General features: G+C 43.7%; 1 protein-coding gene across 1 annotated transcript in view; it reads left to right on the top strand.

Moving 5' to 3' along the window:
* Nucleotides 1–14,575, top strand: part of XK (X-linked Kx blood group) — a 28,624-nt gene that overhangs the window by 7,698 nt on the left and 6,351 nt on the right. The gene's annotated exons all lie outside the window — the stretch shown is intronic.

Here is a 14,575-nt window from a genome sequence, read left to right as displayed (position 1 = left end):
ATAAGCATAGGTTAGTCAAGCCCAGTATCCTGTTTCAAACAGAGGCCAATCCAACTTGCATGTACCTAGCAGTGGCTTCCCCCATGTATGTCTCAATAGCAGACTATGGACTTTTCCTCCAGGAACTTGTCTAAACATTTTTTAAACCCAGCTACGTTAACGCTGTTACCACATCCTCTGGCAATGTGTTTCAGAGCTTAACTATTTTCTGAGTGAAAAAATATTTCCTCCTATTGATTTTAAAAGTATTTTCCTGTCATTGGATCATTTATTATATTATTGTCCCTTGATACATCAATTTTGGAGATCCATTTGGGATCAGGTGAACAAAGTAATGGAAAATCCAGTGGCACTAACATACGACACTGAGCTATTTGGCACTATGATGAGAGCTAAAAGCCAAATATCATCTCACAATAATAAACTTCTCTTTATTATGACAGGGGTTGCCATACAGCTTATTTTAAGGAATTGGAAAAACTGGGAAAGATTGAACTATTCCTTTTGGTGGGAGTCTATATGTCATATTTAAAAGATGGAACGAAGTATTGCTATACATTGGGGACATTATAAGAAGTTTCTGAAGATTTGGGAGCTATTGACAAAATTGTGCAAAGAGTGATTGATGATTTTGCCCTTTGGTCATACACGTCCAGGGTGGGTTGGAACAAATTTATAATTTCTTAATTTTAGTGTACTTTTTGAATAATTATGGGGGGGGGGGGTGATATAGCTTTTGTCATAGATTACCATTTTAATTATATTTAAGTGCTTTTATAGTATAATATGATTGTATTATATGTTGCACTTATTTATGGCTTCAAAATGAATAAAGATATTTAAAAGTAATTCCCTGTAACTTCAAGTGTCCCCTAGTCTTTGTAATTTTTGACAATCCACTTGTACCTGTTCTGCTCCACTCAGAATTTTGTAGACTTCAATCCTATCTCCCCTCAGCCGTCTCTTTTCCAAGCTGAAGAGCCCTAACCTTTTTAGTCTTTCCTCATACAAGAGGAGTTCCATCCCCTTTATCATCTTGGTTGCTCTTGAATCTTTTTTAATTACGCTATATCTTTTTTGAGATTCAGCAACCAGAATTGAACGCAGTACTCAAGGTAAGGTCCTACCATGGTGCAATACAGAGATACAGTACTCTTATTTACCATCCCTTTTCTAATAATTCCTAGCATCTTGCTTGCTTCACTGGCTGCCGCCGCACATTATTTGGAAGGTTTCAGCATATTGTCTATGATAACACCTAGGTCTTTTTATTGAGCGTTGACCCCTCAAGTGGACCCTAGAATCTGGAATCTAAGTCAATTTTATTCTTCATTCTTGGTCTTCTGGCAATCTAGCTGCATATCCATACAAGTTTTTATTTTTACACCAACACTTAGATCCTGACACTCTCTCTTTATGATCATCACCCAATCTCCAAACCTCATTCTTTCCAGTAGTCTTTCTATCTTTCACAGGCATGCATACAGTCTGTCAAAGTATTGGTTTTCAAAAAAATCAAACAGGGGAAACAAAACCACAAATTCAAATACACAAAAACAGGGTGGGATTGTCCTAATCAGAATGATACGCACAAACAAATGTGTCCTTCAACTCATCTGATAGTTCAAATGCCGTTATTCATCCAAAGACATTAATTCATCCAATGACTCAATTACTCGACATGCGCATGTTTCGGCCAAACCGGCCTGCCTCAGGAGTCTTGAGAGTCTCCAACAGGTGTGTAAGATAACATAAGCATGCAGACACACCAATGACGACTGCTGAATCAAAATCTTATGGACCAATGGTGAAAACCGGAACTCATACCGAACGTTCTGCAGCTGAAAAAGTATTGGTTTTCACCATCTCTCTTGGTAGGTTATGCCACACCTCTACCACTTTCTCACTAAAGAAATACTTTTTTCTTGTTTGATCCAAATCTTCTTTTCCTCCAGTTTCATATCATCACTCCATGGCCTGGAATGTCCTCTTCTGTGGAAAATTGAACCTTTCTGAATTTTTTTGAAGTCTGTCAAATATTTGTGTAGCCTGCTGGTTCCAGAAAAATCTAGGAGAGGCAGTTTACAATTCTTTCTATGGGAGGAAGAGGAGATGGGAGCTTCTAGACCATGCTGATGGGGACAAATCACAGTCAAGACAGCCAAGTTGATGATCCTCTACGAAAAAAAAAAGTAGGCAGATAGAAAAATTGCCAGATCAGATTAAACTTTGGCATTTGATAGAGTGTCAGTCTTCTCATGCAGAGGGTTACATTAACATTTTGAATCAAGTGAATTTGTCATTTATTAAAATTTTATATACTACCTTGTTCTCATTTTCAGTTTAGGCGGATTGACACTAAAAAAATATATTTTTTAAACAAAAAGGAACTTCATTATCATTTACTTATTCAATTTTCTCTACTGTTCTCCAAGGGGAGCTCAAGCATTTTCCTGCCTATCCTGGCAGGCTCACAATCTATTTAATGTACCTGAGGCAATGGGGGATTTAAGTGACTTGCCCAGGGTCACAAGGAGCAGTGTGGGTTTGAACCCACAACCTCAGGGTGCTGAGGCTGTATTTTTAACCACTGCACCAGTCTAGAAATCAAAATGTAGCAAAAGTGAGCCAAGTCTAGGACAATGAAGCCATTGTGACATCACTGATGAGGTTGGCTCTTATTGGTAGAATGAGGCATTGTGACATCACAATATCTGCTCTGGTTACCAGAGACAGACACTTTGCACACTATTTATTCATTCAATTTTATATGTTGTTCTCCCAGGGGAGCTCAGAACACATTACATGAATTTATTCAGGTACTTGAGCATTTTTCCCTGTCTGTCCCATTGAGCTCACAGTCTATCTAATGTACCTGGAGCAATGAGGGGATTAAGTGACTTGCCCAGGGTCATAAAGAGCAGTGTGGGTTTGAGCTCACAACCTCAGGGTGCTGAGCTGTAGCTTTAACCACTTGTTCAGGAAACAATAGAGTACACATTTCCTCAAAGTATGAAATGAAATAAACATTTATGGTGTTCCTTCCACCCCCACCCCCCCCAAAAAAAATATCCATCATCTCTTTCAAGCCTGGATTTCTTCATTCCAGTACATCCTGCATTGCAGGCAGTTTTCGCTCCGCTTTGCTTACAGGTAATATTTCCAAAAAGGTGATCATGAAGCCCTGAGAGATTTTCATGCTGGTAAATTAAACCCTCAAGATCCCAGCTGATGAGTTCTTCACTACTTCTTGCCAAGCGGGCAAACATAGAGCAATTGAGTTTGTGTTAAATTAACACAAATTCCCAGGGAGACAAACTTTGGTAGCTTCCATTGTCTCAGCACTCCAGGCAAATCTCTTTTTTCTATTCTCAGACTCTAAAGGCCACAATATCCCCTGGCTGGAACACACTGAAAAGTTCATCCAACTCAAGAATGTGCAACGGTGGAATCAAATATATTAGCATACGACTCTTGGGCAGGTTACATCTGAATGTTTGTGTCTTGTGTTTCCAGCGAGTACGAAAGCCCTGAGCTTTCATCTCACTACCATCTTAGGGTAGGGTTTGGCCATGTTTAATTGTTGCCATTTTTGTCTGGTGGAAGATGGTTGATCCTGGCTGGTAGAGGATGATATTTCTCCTGGTGTAGGATGTTCCCTAGTGTCCATGAGAGGTAGCTGGGTTGCATCCTGTGGTCTGAAAATCGTCCCCCAGAAGCTTACTGGCCTTGGGTAAGAGCCTTTGATTTGGTAATCACTGTTGCTGAGAAGTGGAAGTGAAGTTCTGAAAAGGAAGCTGTTGCAAAGGTGGAGATATTTGGTAGTTGAATGGAAGTGGTTGAGAAGGAGAATGCTGAGTTTGTGCAAATGAGTAAAAAGTAGGTTCACCTTTAGGAGGGGAAAGAGAGAAAGCACGCACTCTTGAGACAAGATAGACACATGGCAGCAGATAAAGGCCAAATGGCCCATCCAGTCTGCCCTCCGCAGCATCCACTATCTCCTCCTCTCCCTAAGAGATCCCAAGTGCCCAGGGCTGGATTAAAGAGTAGGCCCAGTAGGCAAGTGCCTAGGACACAAAAACATCGGGCGGTTTCGCCAGTGTGGAGCTATGAGCAGGGCCGGCATTAGGGGAGCTCCAGGAGGCCCCACTGTCCGGGCATCTCATCCCCTTGTCGGGCCTTTTCCTTCCCTCACCTTCGCGGCACTTTCCCAAACTAGTTTTCTCTCTCAGAGGGGCCCTGATACAGCAGCCATTCTCACTAGTTGCACACACACACCTGCCCCAAAGCTTCTCCTCTGACACGATCCAGCAGAAACCGGAAGTTGCGTCAGGGGAGAAGGTTTGGGGCAGCCGTGTGCAACTAGTGAGAACGGCTTCCCCGTCAGGGCCCGTCTGAAAGCATCTGCAAAGGTGAGGGGAAGGGAGGAAGATGGCTTGACAAGGGGAAGAGGTTGAGTTGCGCTTTAGGTTTATGGTTTGGAGGAAGAGGGGACAGAAGCATATTATCCTTAATTGGCTTTCTATCCTATATGAAATGTAGTTCTTCCCCTTCCTCCCTTCCCCCCAAACTGTACTTCTGCTCCACGCAGTCAACCGCTCTCTGTGTGCTCCTTAATATGGCCGCTCCTTATTCCGTGCGAGCCTTATAACTGTGCCGCTCCCTTGTGTTGGGTCCGCTCTGTTACTGCTCCGTGCACGCTCCTTTTTCTGAGCCCACCTGTGATTACAGCTAAATGTGCTAAATGATGGGCTATCTCCGCAGCAAAATGGATCACTGTCACGCTGTCCTCCACTCTTCTGATCTCGGCGTCTCGGACGATTCGGCGCAGCTGCGATGAATCGTCCCATTCTGCAAACTGCTGTGGTGCAGAACAGATCCTACCACGGAGAAAACACGTGACCAAAATCCTAGTCCCAGAGTAGCACTGGCCAGACGGGAAGCTGCTATTGTAGACACCAGGCTCGTCTTTTCACTTGTCTGAGGCTTTTACAGTGCTGCATTCTCCTCCCTGCTTCTGAATTAATCGCTTATGTGAAAGGCACAGTAAGAAGGGATGGACTTGCCAGACCTACCAAAATTAATTAGCACATGGCTGCCAAATAAAGATCCACCGATAGCACTTCCATGATAAAATGAGATTCTGTGCCCTCACCCAGAAGATGATGTAATACTGAAGAGTCAGACTCACCCTGAACTCACTGAGATTTGCTGAAAATACAGACACAGGCAGCCTATAACTCCAGCAGCTCAGCTCTTGGCCCTGGAATTAAATTCAGCCAAGCGGAGGGCGCCTCAAATGTGACAAGTTTATAATAAAGCAACAACAATCTACAGACACTTCATGCCAAAATTGTCCTTGTATGTGGGAAGGTGGTTTAATTTCTTTCTGGGTTTTTCAAAATTAAAAAACAAACAAAACCTTCCAGTCAGTATTCAGTCAGGGGCAATTGACGTTATTTTCAACACTGATCGTCGGAGGCTGAATTGGGCCCCGGTGTTCACTGCCGGGCCACATCCAGGCACTGGTTTTGAATATCCAGGGCCATGATGACATGTGTTGGCTTCTAGATCTTTGTGGGTCCCGGCCGTTTTTGGCCACTGTGAGGGATTTGGACGCTGCTTGATAATCAATTATTGAGGATTAGAAAAATATAAGAGCATAAGAATAGCCTTACTTGTTCAGACCAATGGTCCATCTAGCCCAGTATCCTGTCTTCATGGAGGCCAATCCAAGTCACAAGAACCTTGCAAAACCCCAAATATTAGCAGCATTCCATGCCACCGACCCAGGGCAAACAGTTACTTCCCCATGTCTCTCTCAACAGCTGACTGGAATTTTCCTCCAGAAACTTGTCAAAACCTTTTTTTAAAACCAACTGCGCTATCCGCTCTTACCACAACCTCTGGTAACGCGTTCCAGAGCTTAACTATTCTCTGAGTGAAAAAATATTTCCTCCTATTGGTTTTAAAAGTATTTCCCTGTAATTTCATCGAGTGTCCCCTAGTCTTTGTAATTTTTGGCGGAGTGAAAAATCGATCCATTTATACCCGTTCTACTCCACTCAGGATTTTTGTAGACTTCAATCATATCTCCCCTCAGCCGTCTCTTTTCCAAGCCGAAGAGCCCTAAACTTTTTAGTCTTTCCTTTTACGAGAGGAGTTCCATCCCCTTTATCACTTTGGTCGCTCTTCTTTGAACCTTTTCTAGTGCCGCTATATCTTTCTTAAGATAAGGAGACCAAAACTGAACGCAATACCATCCCTTTTCTAATCATTCTTAGCATCTTGTTTGCTTTCGTGGCCGCCGCCATACATTGGGCTGAAGGTTTCAAGGTATTGTTCACGATGACACCCAGATCTTTTTCTTGAGCAATGACCCCCAAGATGGATCCTAGCATCCAGTAACTATGATTTGGATTATTCTTCCCAATGTGCATCACAAGATAAGCTGGCATTTTTACCAATCTATGGTAAAAAGTGGCCTTGGTGTGTCCTTATGCGGGTCATTCCTGCGTGCTAAAGCCATTCTTACCACAGGGGTAAAATGGCCCATTTTCCTATTTCCACTCTTAATGGCCAAGCAGTAATTTTCCCATTAGTCCATGAGCCTCTACCACCATGTATTTTTTAGGCAGTAAAGGCTCAAATGCCAACCACATGCTAATCAGCACGCAGCAATGTAGTCGCATTAACCAATTGGTATAAAACACGCCCACTCTCCTCCATCAGTCCCGTCCCCAGCATTATAAAATAACATTATTTTTTTTTTGTGCAAGGTTAGTGTATACTTCCCAAAATTACTATCTGCTATCTCAGCACACCCCCATGTAAGACATTTTTAGCTGTGGTAGATTATGGAGTTTAGTAATGGAATGTTACTGACACCATTTCTACAGCACCTGTGCACTTTATATGAGCCTTTTTCACAGTTTTGGAGTATCACTGAACTTATTGCACACCAGCACTTTCTTTTGGATTGGTTTTGGATTCTATTTGCAGTGTATTGACTTGTTCCTTGGGATGGTCGAATTGCTCATCTACGTTGCTCAGTTCATTGGACTTTCCAGCTAAGTATTTGCTCAACTGTTTTACGGATTTGTAATAGAGCATTTCTGATCTCCCTCATTTGTTATATATTTTTCTATTATGTATTTATTGTGCTGATGTACTTGTGATTGATGTTATTTGTTGTGTCTATGTCTTTTTTAGCTTCTTATGTGCTTTAGATGTTTTGATATTTATTGATATTGAAATTATTGAGAATTAAATAAATAATTTAATATACGCTAAGTTTTGGTTAACATTGATGCGTGCATCTAATATAATAAAATGATAGGCCACGCATGCGCACTAAAAAAAACGTGTTCCCTGATCCGTCGCGAAAATACGAGTGCGCATGCGTGGGTTTTACATCACCACCTACTCACTTTGTACATCACGGCTGCGGTGGCGGCTTTCAAATTAAAAAAAAAAACTTACACATCTGCGGCGGCCTTCTTCACCCCCACCTCTCACTCTGCATGCTACCGGCTCCTCTCTCGAACTGCACCAGGATTGAGAGAGGAGCTGCGGCGGCCGGCTTTCAAATTAAAAAAAAAAAATTACTCAGTTGCGGCGGCCTTCCTCAACCCCGCCTCTCACTCTGCATGCTACCGGCTCCTCTCTCCAACTGCACCAAACTCTGCTGTTCTTCGGTCTGCCCTGCTCCTTGCCTTACTATTTTTAAGTTGCAAGACGAGGCAGCGGCTCCTCTCAGGATCCCCACCTGCGTCGGAAGTCAAATGTAGTCAGGGATCTTGAGAGGAGCCGCCGCCACCATGTCTTTCAAATTAAAAATATACTAAGGCAAGGAGCAGGGTAGAACGATCTTCAAAATGGCGGCAACTCGATCTCGAAAGCGTGCAACCCAGTCCCCGTGCCTGCCTACCCCCCAACACAGCGCTTGAGGCGGTCCCCGGCTCTCGCCAACTCGCACGATTTCCTGCAACAAGAAGCGGAGGCTGCCGGGAGGAGGGCTTTGAGGCAGGCGGCTGTCGGCTGAGGGCAGACGCAGGGCCAGGAGCAGCTTACAGGAAGAGTCGGTTTCGGCTGCGAGCGGCGGCTGCCAGGAGGAGGCCTTCACAGAGTGGCGCTGGCGGCCCTCCTTCAATGCAGCACAGCTAAAGCATTCAGGTAGGAAGGGAGGCCTACTACTGGACAGGGGGAGCAGGAAGAGGTGCTGATTGACAGGGGGGGGCAGAAAAATGAAGGGAGGCCTACTGCTGGACAGGGGGAGCAGGAAGAGGTGCTGATGGACAGGGGGGGCAGAAAAATGAAGGGAGGCCTACTGCTGGACAGGGGGAGCAGGAAGAGGTGCTGATGAACAGGCGGGGCAGAAAAATGAAGGGAGGCCTACTGCTGGACAGGGGGAGTAGGAAGAGGTGCTGATGGACAGGGGGGGCAGAAAAATGAAGGGAGGCCTACTGCTGGACAGGGGGAGCAGGAAGAGGTGCTGATGGACAGGGGGGGCAGAAAAATGAAGGGAGGCCTACTGCTGGATAGGGGGAGCAGGAAGAGGTGCTGATGGACAGGGGGCAGAAAAATGAAGGGAGGCCTACTGCTGGACAGGGGGAGCAGGAAGAGGTGCTGATGGACGGGGGGGGGGGCAGAAAAATGAAGGGAGGCCTACTGCTGGACAGGGGGAACAGGAAGAGGTGCTGATGGACAGGGGGGGGCAGAAAAATGAAGGGAGGCCTACTGCTGGACAGGGGGAGCAGGAAGAGGTGCTGATGGACAGGGGGGGCAGAAAAATGAAGGGAGGCCTACTGCTGGACAGGGGGAGCAGGAAGAGGTGCTGATGGACAGGGGGGGCAGAAAAATGAAGGGAGGCCTACTGCTGGATAGGGGGAGCAGGAAGAGGTGCTGATGGATAGGGGGGCAGAAAAATGAAGGGAGGCCTACTGCTGGACAGGGAACAGGAAGAGGTGCTGATGGACAGGGGGGGGCAGAAAAATGAAGGGAGGTTTACTGCTGGACAGGGGGAGCAGGAAGAGGTGCTGATGGACAGGGGGGAGGTAAAACAAAGGGAGAAGGGCTGCTGCTGGATAAGGGGAGCAGTGAAGGGGTGGTAGTGGACACAGGGTAGGTAAAAATAAGGGAGAATGGACAGGGGGAGCACGCAAGGGGTGGTGGTGGACAGCCAAAAGAAAGACAGAAAGAAAAAAAGAAATACAGAAAGCGGCTAAAGAGACAGAGAGAGAAAGAAATAAAGACACACACACATATATATTCTAGCACCCGTTAATGTAACGGGCTTAAAGACTAGTTCTACTATATTTTCTTTGATAAATTATGATTGATTTACAATAGGGGTTCCCATTTGTTTTACTTTAGTTTAGTAAAAGGACCCCCATGTTAAGGAAATATTTATAAAATGGAATTTATTTAATAGAGGAAGATTTTGGCCCTATGAAAGAGAACCTTTTGAGCTTGTAAATGTCTTAATGGAAGTTTTGATATCTGAGGTCTTTTTTTCTGTGCTCTGTGGCAGAAAATAGACAGTTGGTTTGTATTGATTTACTAAGTCTGTTAACTCTTTTCATCTTAGCTGTGTCAGGGTCAAAATGCTGTAAGGTCTCCAATTCACAGCCCTCTGGCCTGTGCTTCTTCTAAATCTCTCAGCTCTGGTTCAAAACCCAAACCAGCCTCTCTGGCCTGTCATCCTCTAGACCAGACAATATCTGAAAAACAAAAACCTTGGCATCTCTAATCCCTTACAATCTTTAAGAAGCTGCAGGGTGGTAAGCTTGATATGTGGTACCTCTTTGCCAATTGGAAGGAGATAACTTAGCCCTGAAGAACTTCAATGAGGTTCTGAGCTCTTTGGGGAAAACAGGCTGGAAAACAAATAAATTTAGGGACATTACATGGTAATTGCTGAAAAATATAAGAACTAAGGCTAGATCACCATCTTAACCAAATTTATACACCCTACCATTGAGCTAAGGAAATACTTTTTTACAGAAAGGGTGGTAGATGCGTGGAACAGTCTCCCGGTAGAGGTGGTGGAGACAGGGACTGTGTCTGAATACAAGAAAGCCTGGGATAGGCACGTGGAATCTCTTAGAGAGAGGAAGAGATAATGGTTACTGAGGATGGGCAGACTGGATGGGCCATTTGGCCTTTATCTGCCATCATGTTACAATGTTTCAATAACCATAAAGTTCTATGACGTCACAATGTAGGTGGAAAGAGCTTTAGCCTATAGGGAGAGGAGATACAAATGTTAAGAGCCTTAGCCAATGGGGAGAGGAGGAGATAGTAGATGTTGCAGATGGGTAGACTGGATAGGCCATTTGGCCTTTATCTGTCATCATGTTTCTATAACCATAAAGCTCTATGACCTCACAATGCAGGTGTAAAGAGCCTTAGCCAATAGGAATAGGAGATGCAAATATTAAGATCATTAGCCAATAGGGAGAGAAGGAGATAGTAGATGCTTCGGACGAGAAGACTGGATAGACCATTTGGCTTTTATCTGCCATCATGTTACTGTTTCTATACTCAAAAAAATATGAAAAACTCTATTTCAATTGAGTGATCTTTATCTTAATACAAAAATAGTTATCACTTCATAAAGCATTAATGCTGCAGCAAATGTTGCTGGAGCGCAGAGACATTGTGGACATGTCAGCCAAGACAGGTAGACTCTTCCGTCAATGTTGGTATTCTTTTAGTTTGACCTTTACTTCCTATGTTCGTAGACAACTCTGGGATACTTGAGATGTTTCTTGTTTGTTTTTATATTGGTTCTGGTTGCTGCTGCCTGGGTGGGGTGGGGGTGGGATGGGGGGGATTGGGAATTGTGATGGTATGGCGGAAAAAGTTTTGATTCATTGTATACTGTTTTTTCCATTATTGTTCAATAAACATATTTACATATAAATACATAATAATATTAGTGTGTTTAAAAAGCTCAGACCCAACAACCAAACTCTAGTGAAAAAACACGGAGCCAGTTGTTAATGAGACCAACATAGCTGATCACTGTCTCATTCCCACAACATACAGACATCTCTTTCAAATGCTAATAAAACAGCCTGTACTTATCTGAAGCGGTGGAGTTTCTGGGATCCGTCCCACAACTGCTCCGGTCTTGTAAACTTATGTGAATAATGCTACTGCGGTCTCAAACTTCCCTCGACTCCCCCAACTCGAGTTTCACGAATTGCAGCTTCTTCAGGAGGGGACACAAAACTGAACTGGAATCCCCCCAAAATTAATTCTGCAAGTACTTCATAAGAACATAAGAATTGCCGCTGTTGGGTCAGACCAGTGGTCCATCGTGGCCAGCAGTCTGCTCACGCAGTGGCCCTTAGGTCAAAGACCAGGGCTTTAACTGAGACTAGCCTTACCTGCGTATATTCTGGTTCAGCAGGAACTTGTCTAACTTTGTCTTGAATCTCTGGAGAGTGTTTTCCCCTATAACAGCCTCCGGAAGAGCGTTCCAGTTTTCTACCATTCTCTGGGTGAAGAAGAACTTCCTTATGTTGTTTCATGTTGGTCCCTGTACGGTTTGATGTGTTCTTATTTTATAATAACGAACCCCGTTTTAAAATGTATATCGCTTAGAAGTATTATAAGCGATATAATCAAATTTTAAATAAACCTGAAACCTCTAGTACTACAATACCATTTGCTGGGAGGAAGCGCTGTGGCTCACTGGTTGAGCTGCTGCCTCCGCACCCAGAGGTTGTGAGATTAAATCCCAATGCTGCTCCTTGTGACCGTGGGCAAATCACTTAATCCTCCAGTGCCCACTGCTTTGAAATGCCAAAGCTACAAAAAGGCAGTATACAAATTCCCTATTTATAATTTTTGTAGCACTGAGAGGCATACGCAGCACTGTACATTTCACATGCAACAAATGGTCCCTGCTCAGAAGAGCTTACAGTCTAATTTGGATATATAGGAGTCGGGGAGTTTCTTGCAGAAAGACTCATAGGATGGATATAGGTCATTTATGGTAAGTGGGAGTTAGGAATTGAAAAAATGGGCCTTTTGCATAGATTTGAATAGCATTGGGGCAATTTAAGGTTTATTAGGTGGGGAGAGGGTGGAGTGGAGGAAGGGTTTGGATGGAGAGAGCTGTATTTGGGGTAGTCTCCCGCCTTGGCCAACAGTAAGGGATACAAGACTCAAAAATATGGTCTCTGTTTTTTTAATAGAATGGATAGAGAAGCAAAGTGGAACACTTAAGAGTCCAAATAAGCTTTAATCCTCTATAATAAAACCCTAAGCGCGCATGCGTACTTAGGGTTTTGTGATCCCTGACAGCGTGCTGTGTCCTTCCGTGGTCATATTCTATTTATGGCGCATGGAGGCTTGAGGCGCGTGGAGCGACTTACGATGGCGATTTCAGTGGCGGTTTGACTCCTGCGCTGCCGGGACGCCTCTTCTCAACCCCCAACCAGCAAACACAGCAGCCGCGGGGCATTTGCTAGGCCAGCCCACCTCAATAATGCGAGGTGGGCCGGCCTAGCAAAAGCCCCGAGGCTGCCTGGGCTAGGGGATCCTGGACAGGGGGAGCAGGGAAAGGAGAAGACCTACTGCTGGTCAGGGGGATCAGGTAAGAGGTGCTGCTGGACAGGGGGGTGTAAAATGAAGGGAGAAGGCCTACTGCTGGACAGGGGGAGCAGGCAAGAGGTGCTGCTGGATGGGGGGGAGGTAAAACAAAGGGAGAAGGGCTACTGCTGGACAGGGGGAGCAGGGAAGGGGTGGTAGTGGACAGCCGAGGAAAGAGATAGAAAGAAAGATAGACAGACAGAAAGTGGCCAAGGAGAGAGAGAGAAAGAAAGACAGACACACACACACATCTATTCTAGCACCCGTTAATGTAACGAGCTTAAAGACTAATATAATATAAAATGTCCATCAAATCAATTTGCTCTCTTGGTTTGAGGCACATTTTTATATTACATTCAAGCTTATTTGGACTTTTAACTGCTCCACTTTGCTTGTCTCTTTGTTGACATTCCGTGGAACCTTCTTTGCTCCTTCTGTTGGTTGTCTTTTAATAGAATGGAACATATTAGCTTTCAGGTTAGATTATGTAATTGCTTTGCGAGTATTGTTCCATGCTGTCTTATTCTGTTTTATTAATGAAATGGATTTCAACTAAGCTGATTTAATCAACTGGAAATTATGAGTATCCTAACTTTCTATCTGTGTTGCATTCCTCTCCAACTAGATTCTCTGTGATTTAGGACTTATTTACTGCATTTATGAAGAAATTCACCCACGGCTCTGTGTGTTCTCCAACATACTTCTGAGGCAGGGCTGGGGGTGATGCACACAGGCAATAAGGCAGTGAGGAGTTTGGGGGTTGAGGCTGCTGCATCGGGTTGGTAGAGTTTCTGAGGTCAAATCTAGGTTAAATAAAGAGTCTTGGTGGCAGTATAGTTTCAAGTTTATTTAAAATTTGATAAAAATTTCTAAGTGCTGTTCATAATAATACAGATAGGGGGGTACAAAACAATTAGAAAAATCTTTGGACAACAATTAACAGGAACAAGGGGAGAGGGGGAAGAACTACAATGGTGTAAAGAAAAAGTTCACAATAAAGGAGAAAAATGATGGGATGGGAACATGACGAGAAAAAATTTCTTATGAAAATAGAGGAAAAGTGTAAGATTAACTGATCTATTATTTAGATAAGACAGGCTAATAGATTTAAGTTTCAAATGCGTCCTTAAAGAGAAACGTTTTCGAGGAACTCTTCAATCTTTCAAGTATGGATTCCTCTCTAAGATGAGTTGGGAGCGAGTTCCTTAGCTGGGTGGCGGCGATGGAAAAGATCTCATTACACCTGGTGCTGATGATTTTTAGCGAGGGCACTGAGAAAAGATTATGGGAACTTGAACGGAGGGCTCTAGTAGTGGAATGGGGTATAGACTGGGTTGCTGGGATGGTCCTTCCTTGGTGGTGTTTTCTGTACTGCATTGATCTTTACCAACTCATGGCGTTGTTGTAGAATTTGGAGGCTTGGCCTAATGGTTAGAGCGGTGTCTCAAACTTTTTTAGCTCTGGCACACTAAAGAGAGCAAATGTTTTTCAGGGCACATTATATTTTGAAATTATAAAATCGCAAGACCAACAAAAAATTAAATTTGAGAGTCATTTATTTAAAGCTCTTTAAGCTATGTTTGGGTAATAGTGACAATGGTGAAACTAAAGAAGATAGAATGGAATTGCTAATCAATGCGATGAATGTGCTTGTTTTTAAGTGCAAATTAACTCAAAACGCAGCTCGATTGTCAACAAGTAAATACGCATTTCATCATCCACCATCTGCAGTCATTTCTTTTTTTTATATTTAAGGTCTGTCAGAAGTTCACTAAGTTAGGAAAGACCCAAACGGTAGCAAAACCTCGATTGCTTTGTTCCTCAAGTTAGGATAAGTACTGCATAAAAAATAAAATGACATGCCGTTAGTTTTCAAGGACCAATCGTGTCAAAGAATGATGTTGTCTGGGTGGTTGTGTCTTTCCGCACACAGATGCTCATAACATAGACAGATACTTGCATATGCGAC

Source organism: Geotrypetes seraphini, chromosome 6 (assembly GCF_902459505.1).
Source record: "Geotrypetes seraphini chromosome 6, aGeoSer1.1, whole genome shotgun sequence".
In the NCBI taxonomy this organism is placed as follows: Eukaryota; Metazoa; Chordata; class Amphibia; order Gymnophiona; family Dermophiidae; genus Geotrypetes; species Geotrypetes seraphini.
This window is presented reverse-complemented; position numbering and strand designations above follow the sequence as displayed.